Source organism: Henckelia pumila, chromosome 3 (genome assembly GCF_033568475.1).
Source record: "Henckelia pumila isolate YLH828 chromosome 3, ASM3356847v2, whole genome shotgun sequence".
Lineage (NCBI taxonomy): Eukaryota > Viridiplantae > Streptophyta > Magnoliopsida > Lamiales > Gesneriaceae > Henckelia > Henckelia pumila.
Genome location: NC_133122.1, coordinates 116,262,817 through 116,273,590, shown reverse-complemented (window position 1 = coordinate 116,273,590; position 10,774 = coordinate 116,262,817). Strand labels below are relative to the sequence as shown.

General features: G+C 37.0%; 1 non-coding gene across 1 annotated transcript; it reads right to left on the bottom strand.

Annotated features, from left to right (window-relative positions):
- Positions 1 to 2,863: 2,863 nt before the first annotated feature.
- Positions 2,864 to 2,968, bottom strand: LOC140894192 (small nucleolar RNA R71). Its single transcript, XR_012153738.1, has one exon. It is a non-coding gene; the product is annotated as a small nucleolar RNA R71 (small nucleolar RNA).
- Between the last annotated feature and the right edge of the window lie 7,806 nt (positions 2,969 to 10,774).

Here is a 10,774-nt window from a genome sequence, read left to right as displayed (position 1 = left end):
CAAAAAATTGGCTAGATTATTCACAAGACAAATATAAATCTAATAAACAATAATATAAAATCAAATCTGAAAAATCTCAAACAAACATCCAAGTTTTTTACATAGATTTTTTCGGCCCAATCACGCCGTCTTGGTTTAAGAAAAACTACTCAATAATTGAAAACAATAATAAAAAAAATTAGGAAACAAGAACAGAATAAGAAAAAGTATAGAAATCTTCTCCCAAGCTCCCAGCCGCCTTGCTTGTGTTCTGCACGTTCTCCGCGTGAATCACCAAAATCTGCTCTTCTATGTTCTATTTATATGGCGTTGAAAAGCCCATGAAATAAAGCCCGCAAAATAAGAGATTTAATTTCCAAAATTCTGATTTTTTTCCTGATCGCGATCTCTCGCTCGAGCACGCAAACATGCGCTCGAGCGAGATGTGTTCTGTTTTGATAATTTTTTCCCCGCTTTTCTCGCTCGAGCGCGCAAACATGCGCTCGAGCGAGACTTGATCTGCTCTGATTTCTCCTCCGCATCAACCTAGCGTAGTAGTGCTTAATTTGCAAGCACAATAGCGCTAAAGTAGCGCTGCTCTTTAGCGCAATAACGCATCTTTTAGGCGCTTTTCTTTAGCGCAATAGTGCTTCCTTGCTTTCTCTAAAGGTAGAGCTGTTGTTTAGAGCTGTAGCTCTATCCAATAACTCTGCTTTTCCATCTCCTTTTCTTTTTCGTTCTTTTCTTTTCTTTTCTTCTATTCTTGCTCTCAAAATTCCTTTAATTTCCATTTTTCCTACAAATAAAATTCGGAGAGTGAAATGCACACACAACCCATAAAACACATAAAAAACATAAAACAATATGAATGAATACAAAATAGACAAAAATATCACGAACTAATGCACACAAAATGCACTTATCAGCACCCGAAGCAAAATTTTCATTCGCTAGACAGTGATCTTATTAATTTGCTTCTCTCCTCGGCAAGTCTTCTCTAATAAATTATCTAGCTAGCTGAATGGTACCAGGGATGATAAGAACTTGTACTTAAGCCTGGAGGTGCAAGGTTCAATCCCTGGGGAGGGCAAAAAACTCACTGCCAGGAGTGGGGAGGTCATGAGTGCGATGTTCGTCGAACCATGCGGTCCGAGCCCATGCTATAGGCTGGGGAGGAATGCGGTGGAAGGACGTGGGTCATTACACATATGCTCAAACCGTGCACAAATTTTAATTTCTGAGCCTTTACCTGCTATTGCGAATTTATTTTTTATATGTCGACATTTTCCTATGTTTACTTGGATTAAATTGTCGGGATTAGGTGAGTTTTGATTGATTAAATTCATTTTATAGTTCCTAATCATTGCATATGATTTGATAAAAGTAAAGAGAATAAATGGAGCAAAGGATGGAAGAAAAGTGCAGAAAAAGGAAGAATTTGGAGTAGGAGAAGAGCCGCAAGAATGAATTACTGAACATCAATGGTTAATAACTTATTTTTGATGCTAGATATATTTAAATCCAATCTCCACCATTAAAAATGAAGTTTAAGATGTTTTGAAGTGCTGTGCAAATTTCTGCTCGATCCGACGGTTAGAACTTCAGATGTGAATTTTTTAAAATCGTTGCGCGCTGGACAAAATTTTGCTCGCTCGATCGGTTACTTTCAACCGATCGAGCGAGATCTAGGGTGGAAAAATATTATTTTGGGACAGAAATTTGCTCGCTCGATCGGCAAATTTTGGTAGCTCGAGCGAGGCATTGCACAGACTCAGAAATAGGAATTTTCGGGAATTAAAATCCTTGACTTTTCGGGCTTTATTTCGTGGGCTTTTCAAGCTATATAAATAGAAGATAAAACATCAGATGAGGGGAATCAGTTTTGGGACGGCTGAAGAGTGAAGAATACATCTGGCGGCTAGGTTTTATCTTTCTTGTTCTTAGATTTAATTTCTTCTTCAATTCTTGTATGTTTTAATTCTTGGTAGAGGAAGACAAACCCTTTGAAGTTTATTTATCTCGTGAGATTTTTATTTTCATTGTTTGATTTTTATTTGAGTATCAAGAGTTGTTTGGAATCGATTGATATGCTTGTATGTTTAATTATTAGCTTGATCGCTCTTTGATTTTATCATACAATCTACTGCTAAATTAAAAATCAAATCCGTAATTGTTTGATCCATCTAATTTGTGAAGAAACTATGATTAATATTTTCCGCTTGTGAATTTGTTAATTCGTAGGAACAACAATTAACTATATTAAATACAACCGCTTGTACTTGTGTTGTCTAGATTCATCAGTCTCACTAGTTTGAATGCTACCATAGGTTTAAATCTCGATCGCTTGTATCTTGGTTGATTTATTGGTAAAGGTTAATTTAGAACGCTTGTGTATAATTAACTAAAATTAAGGTGAGATAGGAATTAAATTTCCAATGGTGAATATTCAACAAGAATTAATTATTTTTAGGGAATCGATGATCGAGTGAATAACTTCAAGAGTGTTGTCAACCGATGCCAAGACTTGTTTTAATTGATTAATTAGTTATAATTTTAATTCTTTCATGCTAGTTGGTAAAATTTATTTTAGTTTGCTTTTAATTTTCGGTAGTAAATTTCAAAAACCCAAAATCCCCTTTTATTTATTTTCAGTATCACAATAAATTGCACTTTCCTTGTGGGAATGATCCATACTCTCGCTACTACATATTTATTTGTTTGAGTTGAGTTGAATTAATTTGGGCGCGATAAGACTAAGCGTTACCAAATTTTGGCGCCGTTGCCGGGGAAAGCGTTTAATTTATTTGTGTTTTTGTTTTTATTTTATTCACCGTTTTCTATTCTGCTTTTGCAAGAATTCTTATGGTGTAATACTTGAGATGTCAAATCGACAAGTATTCACAAGTTTTATCCAGCAACACGGAGAGCCATTCTACGCAGCATGGGAGAGATTCAAAGATTTGGGAACCATCTTCCGGCATCATGATTTTTCTAACTATTCTATCCTTACATTTTTTCTTGGTGGTTTGGATGCAGTGACAAGAAGATGGGTAATTTATGGAGCTTTCACAACCGGTACTCCACTATTTTGCGGAGATGATGATAGTATGATACACATGTTGGATGATATGTCAGGATTTGACTATTACAGATATTGGGATCTTACACCACATGTATGGAGCCACCAATACCCACAAGATAATCAATACCCGGATTTTACAGACCAACCATTCGAGCTTCAAAAGGAGGAAAGAAGTTGTTCTCAATTGATCTTACATCCGCTAGAGGATATAATGAGCAAGTTTATGACATCGACTGAGGCAGTTATAGAAGATCTAATAAATTCTAGATGCCACCTTGTGGAACAAATAGAGAATATGAAGAGATCAATCCTCCATAAACACCAAGAATAGGAAGTGAAGAAAGATACTCAAGCAGTGACCAACCCAATTTGGTTCGATGATGATGACTCAAAGAACCAGGATTGGGAGTGCGAATCAAATCATGCTGAAGATTTAGAGGTGTTTGAGTCTTCAATTCTTATTGAACCTCAGTCAAAAGATGTTCTGGAAGAAATAGGGTATGATGGAAATATGTTGCCACTCAAGTTTGAGGATGATGGAGTTCAAGAGTTTGTCGATTTGATCTCATCGATAGTATTACCATACACACATTTCCAAGATCCTTCCCTTCCATCAATACCAGTTTCAAAAGATTTTGGCTTCCAAGAGCCCACAGAGATGTTCTCTTCCTATGTTTACCAGCTACTATGGAGTGTTGTTGAGGTGACGAGCTTAAAATGTATACATCTAGACAAGATTGAGGGCATATGGAACAAAGACCCATTTGTGGTGTCATATGACACTTATTTTGGGCGATAGCCGCTATTTGAGGAGTGCTTCTGAGGGTCAAGATGAAGACTGAAAATCAGGTGCTGCTTGGGAGGCAACCCAATGGGAGTATTTTCTTTTCATTTTTAGTATTTATTTTTGTTTTGAATTTTTTTTACTTACATAGGGTACAATGTAAGATTTTAAGTATGGGGGAGAGGACTTAGCCAGTCAAGTAGAGGATTTAGCCGATTTTTTATGACATGCATGCTTTGTGTTAGTGTTTGTTTTATGAGAATAAGTAGGATGAAAATTGTTAGCCTATGATGATGAAGTTGAAAAAAATGAAAAAATTTTGAAAATTTTTACTCTTGATTGGATATGAGAAACCATAGGTTGTTTAGTGAATACCTTAAGCACGCATGTTTAACCAGTTAGTTGTAGAGATATATTAGATGATGTTGATGTATGTTAGACCATTGCACGACAATAGGTGTCTGTGGAACTTGATAGTTTCTTGAATCTTGATGATCTTTTGTTATGACATATACGATCTTCGGCGCACCTGTTAAAATATGTTTTATGAAAATTTGGGAAAATAAAATTAACTCCATCCGGGTTATGAGCAAGAGATTGAAATCCTAATCATCTTGTTCTTGACTAAGTATGCGGATCAAATGGGGTTAAAATTTTGAAAAATTTTAAAATAAAAACTCCATTCGGTCTTGGAAAGTGATTGAAATTCTAATCACTTTTCCATGGCTAAGTTTATGGGACCTAATGGGATTGTAGCTCCATCCGGGCTATATACAAGGGGGTTGAAATTCGAATCCTATCTTAGTTATAGCTAAGTTTGCGGGTAATTATTGGGGCTTAAGAAAAACCGGGTGCAAAATACGGAAGTGCGTAATTATATCTCAAGAGAGTTGTGTCGTGTTTAAAGATTGTTGGGAGGAAGGGGCCCTTGATGGTAATACTCACATTGATGTGTCATAGGTCGGCGAAGATTCTTAAAATATGTCTTTTGAAGTTGCATGTAGCTGGAATAACATGACACACACACACGTTCACACTTGAATGGAGGTGTATTGTGGAAAATCAAGAGTATTCGTAAGTTCGTTTTTGTACGTTGGAACTATTCGGATGCTATGATGCCATGATTTGTGCTTTCTTATGTTTTTTTATGATTGCATATTGTTTTTGCATGACTTGCTCGAGGGCGAGCAAAGGTTTAAGTATGGGGGAGTTTGATATGTCCATATTTTTCTATGTTTACTTGGATTAAATTGTTAGGATTAGGTGCGTTTTGATTGATTAATTCATTTTATAGTTCCTAATCATTTTATGTGATTTGATGAAAGTAAAGAGAATAAATGGAGCAAAGGATGGAAGAAAAGAGCAGAAAAAGGAAGAATTTGGAGTAGGAGAAGAGTCGAAAGAATGAATTACGGAGCAGTAATGGTCAATAAATTATTTTTTATGCTAGAGATATATAAATCCAAACTCCACCGTTCAAAATGAATTCAAGATGTTTTGAAGCTGCTGTCCAAATTTCGGCTCGATCCGACGGCTAGAACTCCAAATATGAATTTTTTAAAATCGCTGCGCGCTAGACAAAATGTTGCTCGCTCGATCGGTTACTTTCGACCTATCGAGCGATATCTGGGCTGGAAAAATATTGTTTTTGGACAGAAAGTTGCTCGCTCGATCGGCAACTTTTGGCCGCTCGAGCGAGGAATCGCACAGACTCAAAAATAGGAATTTTCGGGAATTAAAATCCTTGACTTTTCGGGCTTTATTTCGTGGGATTTTCAAGCCATATAAATGGAAGATAAAACATCAGATGAGGGGAATCAGTTTTGGGACGGCAGAAGAGTGAAGAATACATCTAGCGGCTAGGTTTTATCTTCCTTGTTCTTAGATTTAATTTATTTTTCAATTCTTGTAAGTTTTAATTCTTGGTAGAGGAAGAAAAACCCTTTGAAGTTTATTTATCTCGTGAGATTTTGATTTTCATTGTTTGAATTTTATTTGAGTATCAAGAGTTATTTGGAATCAATTGATATGCTTGTATGTTTAATTATTGGCTAGATCGCTCTTTGATTTTATCATACAATGTATGCTAAATTAGAAATCAAATCCATAATTGTTTGATCCATCTAATTTGTGAAGCAACTATGATTAATATTTTCCGCTTGTGAATTTGTTAATTCGTAGGAACAATAATTGACTAGATTAAATACAACCACTTGTGTTTGTGTTGTTTAGATTCATCAGTCTCACTAGTTTGAATGCTACCATAAATTTAAATCTTAATCGCTTTTATCTTGGTTGATTTATTGGTAAGGGTTAATTTAGAACGATTGTTTCTAATTAACTAAAATTAAGCTGAGATATGAATTAAATTTCCAATGGTGAATATTCAACGAGAATTAATTATTTTTAGGGAATCGATGATCGAGTGAATAACTTCAAGGGTGTAGTCGACCGATACCAAGGCTTGTTTTAATTGATTAATTTGTTATAATTTTAATTCTTGCATGTTAGTTGGTAAAATTTATTCTAATTTGCTTTTAATTTTCGGTAGTTAATTTCAAAAACCCAAAATCCCCTTTTATTTATTTTCAGTATTTTTAAGAACACAATAAATTGCAAATTCCTCGTGGGAATGATCCCTACTCTCGCTACTATATATTTATTTATTTGAGTTGAGTTGAGTTAATTTGGGCGCGATACGACTAAGTGTTACCAATTTTCTCTCGTAATACAAGAAGAGATGCAGAGATCCATACATTGTGGTGTTCCTAAGCTGAATGTTGACTTACCAGCTGGTATTCATTCTGCAAGTTCTCCGGCTGCTACTGCTAATGCAGCATCTACGAAGTCATTTCAGAGATCACAAGGAGGAAAAATGGATAGGATGATGTTTTCTTATTGTCATTTCACTAATCATACGATTGACAAGTGTTTCAAGCTTCATAGTTATCCACCAGGGCATCCAAAATACAACCAGTCATGATTTCCTCATAAAGCGCAAACTCATCAAGTATCTGGTATGGCAGAGTGTACTAACACTTCGATGGAAAACTTGACTCACAATCAATGTAGACAACTTATTGAGTTTTTTGAGTGATAAGATTCAAGCTAAGACTGGTGTAAACAAGGTTGTTCAGAATCAAGATCCTACCGTGTCTTGCTTTACTGGTATATATTCTTTATCCTCTTCTCTTCCCTTCCATTTCGAAAACAGATTGGGTTCTGGATACATGTGCTACCCATCATATATGTTGCTCTCTTTCATTGTTTGCTTCTTCCAAATCCGTTAATTCCACAGTCTCATTACCAAATGGCCTAACTATTCCAGTCACACTTTTAGGATATGTTCATCTATCCAAAGATCTCATTCTCAATGATGTTCTATATGTTCCCAATTTTTAGTTTAATTTGCTATCCATTAGCTCTCTTGCCAAACTTCTCATGTTTTCCGTCTCTTTTGTGTCTGAATTTTTTTCAAATTCAGGACATCACAAAGAACAAGATTATTGGGACAGGTAGAAGAGTTGGGAATCTATATGTGCTAACATCTAAACCAGATATGTCATCTTCTATTGTATGTATTGTTCATACAAATAAGTTGTGGCATTGTCGTATGGGACATCCATATTTTGATAAACTTTCTGTCCTTGATGATATTTTACATTTTAAGATGGATGATACAAATACTTTACCTTGCTACATATTTCATTTGTCCGAACATAGGCATTTGCCTTTCACTTCATATAATAAAGCCTGTGAATCCTCTTTTGCTCTTGTGCACATTGATGTATGGGGTCCTTTTAGTAACTTTTCTATTGAGGGATATTGATATTTTTCTCACAATTTTTGATGATCATTCTAAGTTCACATGGGTTTATATGCTAAAAACTATGTCTGAAGCTTCCAGTGTTTTCAAAATTTTAGCCGCATGGTCAAGAATCAATTCAATGTTTCCATAAAATCAGCAAGGAGTGACAATGCTCCTGAGCTTGGTTTTACTGATTTCTTCAATCAAGAAGGAATTATTCACTCTTATTCATGCGTGGAAAGACCCCAACAAAATTCTGTTGTTGAAAGAAAACATCAACACATTCTAAATGTTGCTAGAGCTCTTTTGTTTCAATCCAATCTTCCGCTGGTTTACTGGTGTTATTGTGTCATTACTGCCGTATACTTAATCAATCATAAACCTTCCCCTTTTCTTACTAATAACACTCCTTTTACACTGTTATATGGTAAACCACCTAAGTATTCTCATTTGAGAGTGTTTGGCTGTCTATGTTTTGCTTCCACATTGTTATATTCACGCCATAAGTTCTCTCCTTGAGCACTTAAGTGTGTTTTTCTCGGCTATCCACAAGGATATAAGGGCTATAGATTGCTAAATATAGCCACTAATGAAATTTTTATCTCTAGGGATATTGTTTTCTATGAGCACATTTTTCCTTTTCAAAATCTCTTTTACCAACTCCTCCTGACATCTTCCCCGATAGTGTACTTCCTGCTCCTCACGTGTCTTCTTCTTCTCCTAGACCTAGTCCTACACCATGTTCCACAACTCATTCTGGCCGACCAATAAATAAGCATCAGTATGTATTTGAACCTGAAACCTTTTCTCAAGCTGCTGCTCTACCGGAGTGGAACCAGGCTATGATTGACGAGCTTAAAGCTTTGGAACTTAATAAGACATGGAATATTATTTCTTTACCACCGAGCAAATATGCAGTTGGCTGTCGATGGGTTTACCAAGACAAGTTTGGGGCTGATGGCAATTTGCAACGTTATAAGGCTCGCTTAGTTGCTAAGGGGTACACTCAACAAGAGAGTCTTGATTTTATTGAAAATTTTTCCCCGGTTGATAAATTGGTTACTGTTAAAACTCTACTTGCACTTGTTGCAATTCGTGGTTGGTCCCTCATTCAACTCGATGTTAACAATGTTTTCCTTCATGGCGACTTGGATGAGGAGGTCTATATGTCACTGCCTCCAGGTTATTGTAGTGAGGGGGAGTTCCCTGTGAATGATGTGTGTAAACTCCATAAATCAATTTATGGTCTCAAGCAAGCTTCGAGGCAGTGGTTTGCCAAATTTTTGTCTACTCTTCTCAGTATTGGCTTTACTCAGTCTCATGCTGATAATTCTTTCTTTACAAGGAATCGTGGCAATGGCTTCTTAGCACTTCTACTCTATGTCGATGATATAGTTATTGCCACTAATAATGTTAATGAAGCTTCTGAGTTACAAAAGTTTCTCAATGACATATTCCGTTCGAAGGATTTGGGAACTTTAAAGTATTTCTTGGGCATTGAGTTAGCACATTCTTCACTTGGTATTTCTATTTGTCAGCGTAACTATGCACTGGAGTTACTATCTGAGGGGGGACTCTTAGGATGCATGTAGTGACCCTTACCGAGATCACCTACTAAACAGAACTTAGGCATGCAATTAAATTAATTAAACAGTAAACCATAATTAAGCTGCGAAAACCATAAACAATAAACAATCCCAAGGAAAGGAATCTGAAAATACCCAAATAGTTATACAACCAAATCGAATGATGTATCAACCCAATACAAAAGAATAAACCTAGACGAAGCTCCAGCTGGCCAACCACTGCCTAGCCCTTCTTGGATCCACCCACCTCGTCCAATCGCAAACCTGCCCCATGGAATAGGGTGTCCAGAAACACAGAGTACGAGACGTGAGCATAAAACGCTCAGCACGAGAGTATAAGTATATATGCATGCAAGTGTACCGTTTACTGATTGGAGGTCAAGAATCAGATAACAATGACAGACCGGGCCCTGGTATGTAGCACGCTGTGCCGTCTCTTCAGGAGGTGGCTCGCATACCAAAATACCAGTGGATACGCGGGACCCAAATCGATGGAAGTCCATCCACTGACAGGATAGGGTAAACCCTACTAAAAGACATCTCAAAAGAGATAGCTCAAGATGCAAATGTATGCAACATAAAATCATGGCATATAAATCATGCAGTCACATAATACATGCATACTCAGTCAGGATATCTCGAACAGTACTTTCGTACCTCAAATACTAGGTGCGCTCTACCAGCTCTAGGTCTACGCCTATAATCCGCACTGCATTTCCAAACGATACTAATATCATTAAAGTGCTCTAAAAGCCTTAACTAGGCTATTGCATACTCCTAAATATTTTTAGAAAGCAAAAGCCATACCTTCGTCCGTCGTTAGCCCTTTGTTGTCGATTGGCTCAAAACTAGGCCACAACTTCGCTACGACGCCTGGATTTCTATGCCACTTCCAGATTTCCAATGGGACGCCTAGAATGCCCTAGATCTAAGCTAGAAGGCTGAAGAAACGAGAGAGAAAAGGTGAATGGTGTGCTCAAATGTGAGACTCGGCACCCCTATTTATAGACAACAAACGGAACGTTCGTTCCTCATCGTTGCGTCCGTTCTGCCTGACGAATGTTGCTTCCGATCCCCATCGTTGCTTTCGATCTCCCTTCAAGTGCGTAAGCAATGACGTAATATTGTTTGACATCACGGATGACATCAGCTGCAGAACGTTGCTTCCGTTCCCTGGACGTTGCTTCCGTTCTGCCTGACCCTCCGGATCATTTCTGATCATTCTGGGTCCAATCTCGGACTCCGTTAATCCAACTGACAATTTCTCAATCATGTTTATTGGATTAATTAGCAATTTCTCACTAAAATTGGGTACGGGCTACTACATTCTCCCCCACTTAAGATATTTCGTCCTCGAAATCAGATCTTAAGTACTTAATGTAAAACAAGATGCAGAAACATTATTTATTCAAATCAAACGTATACAGAGTTTACAACTGAATACAACTCGAAAAGGAAATCAAAACAACTCAGGATGTTCTGTACGCATCCTGTTTTCGAGCTCCCAAGTGGCTTCTTCAGTGCCTCGGCGCTGC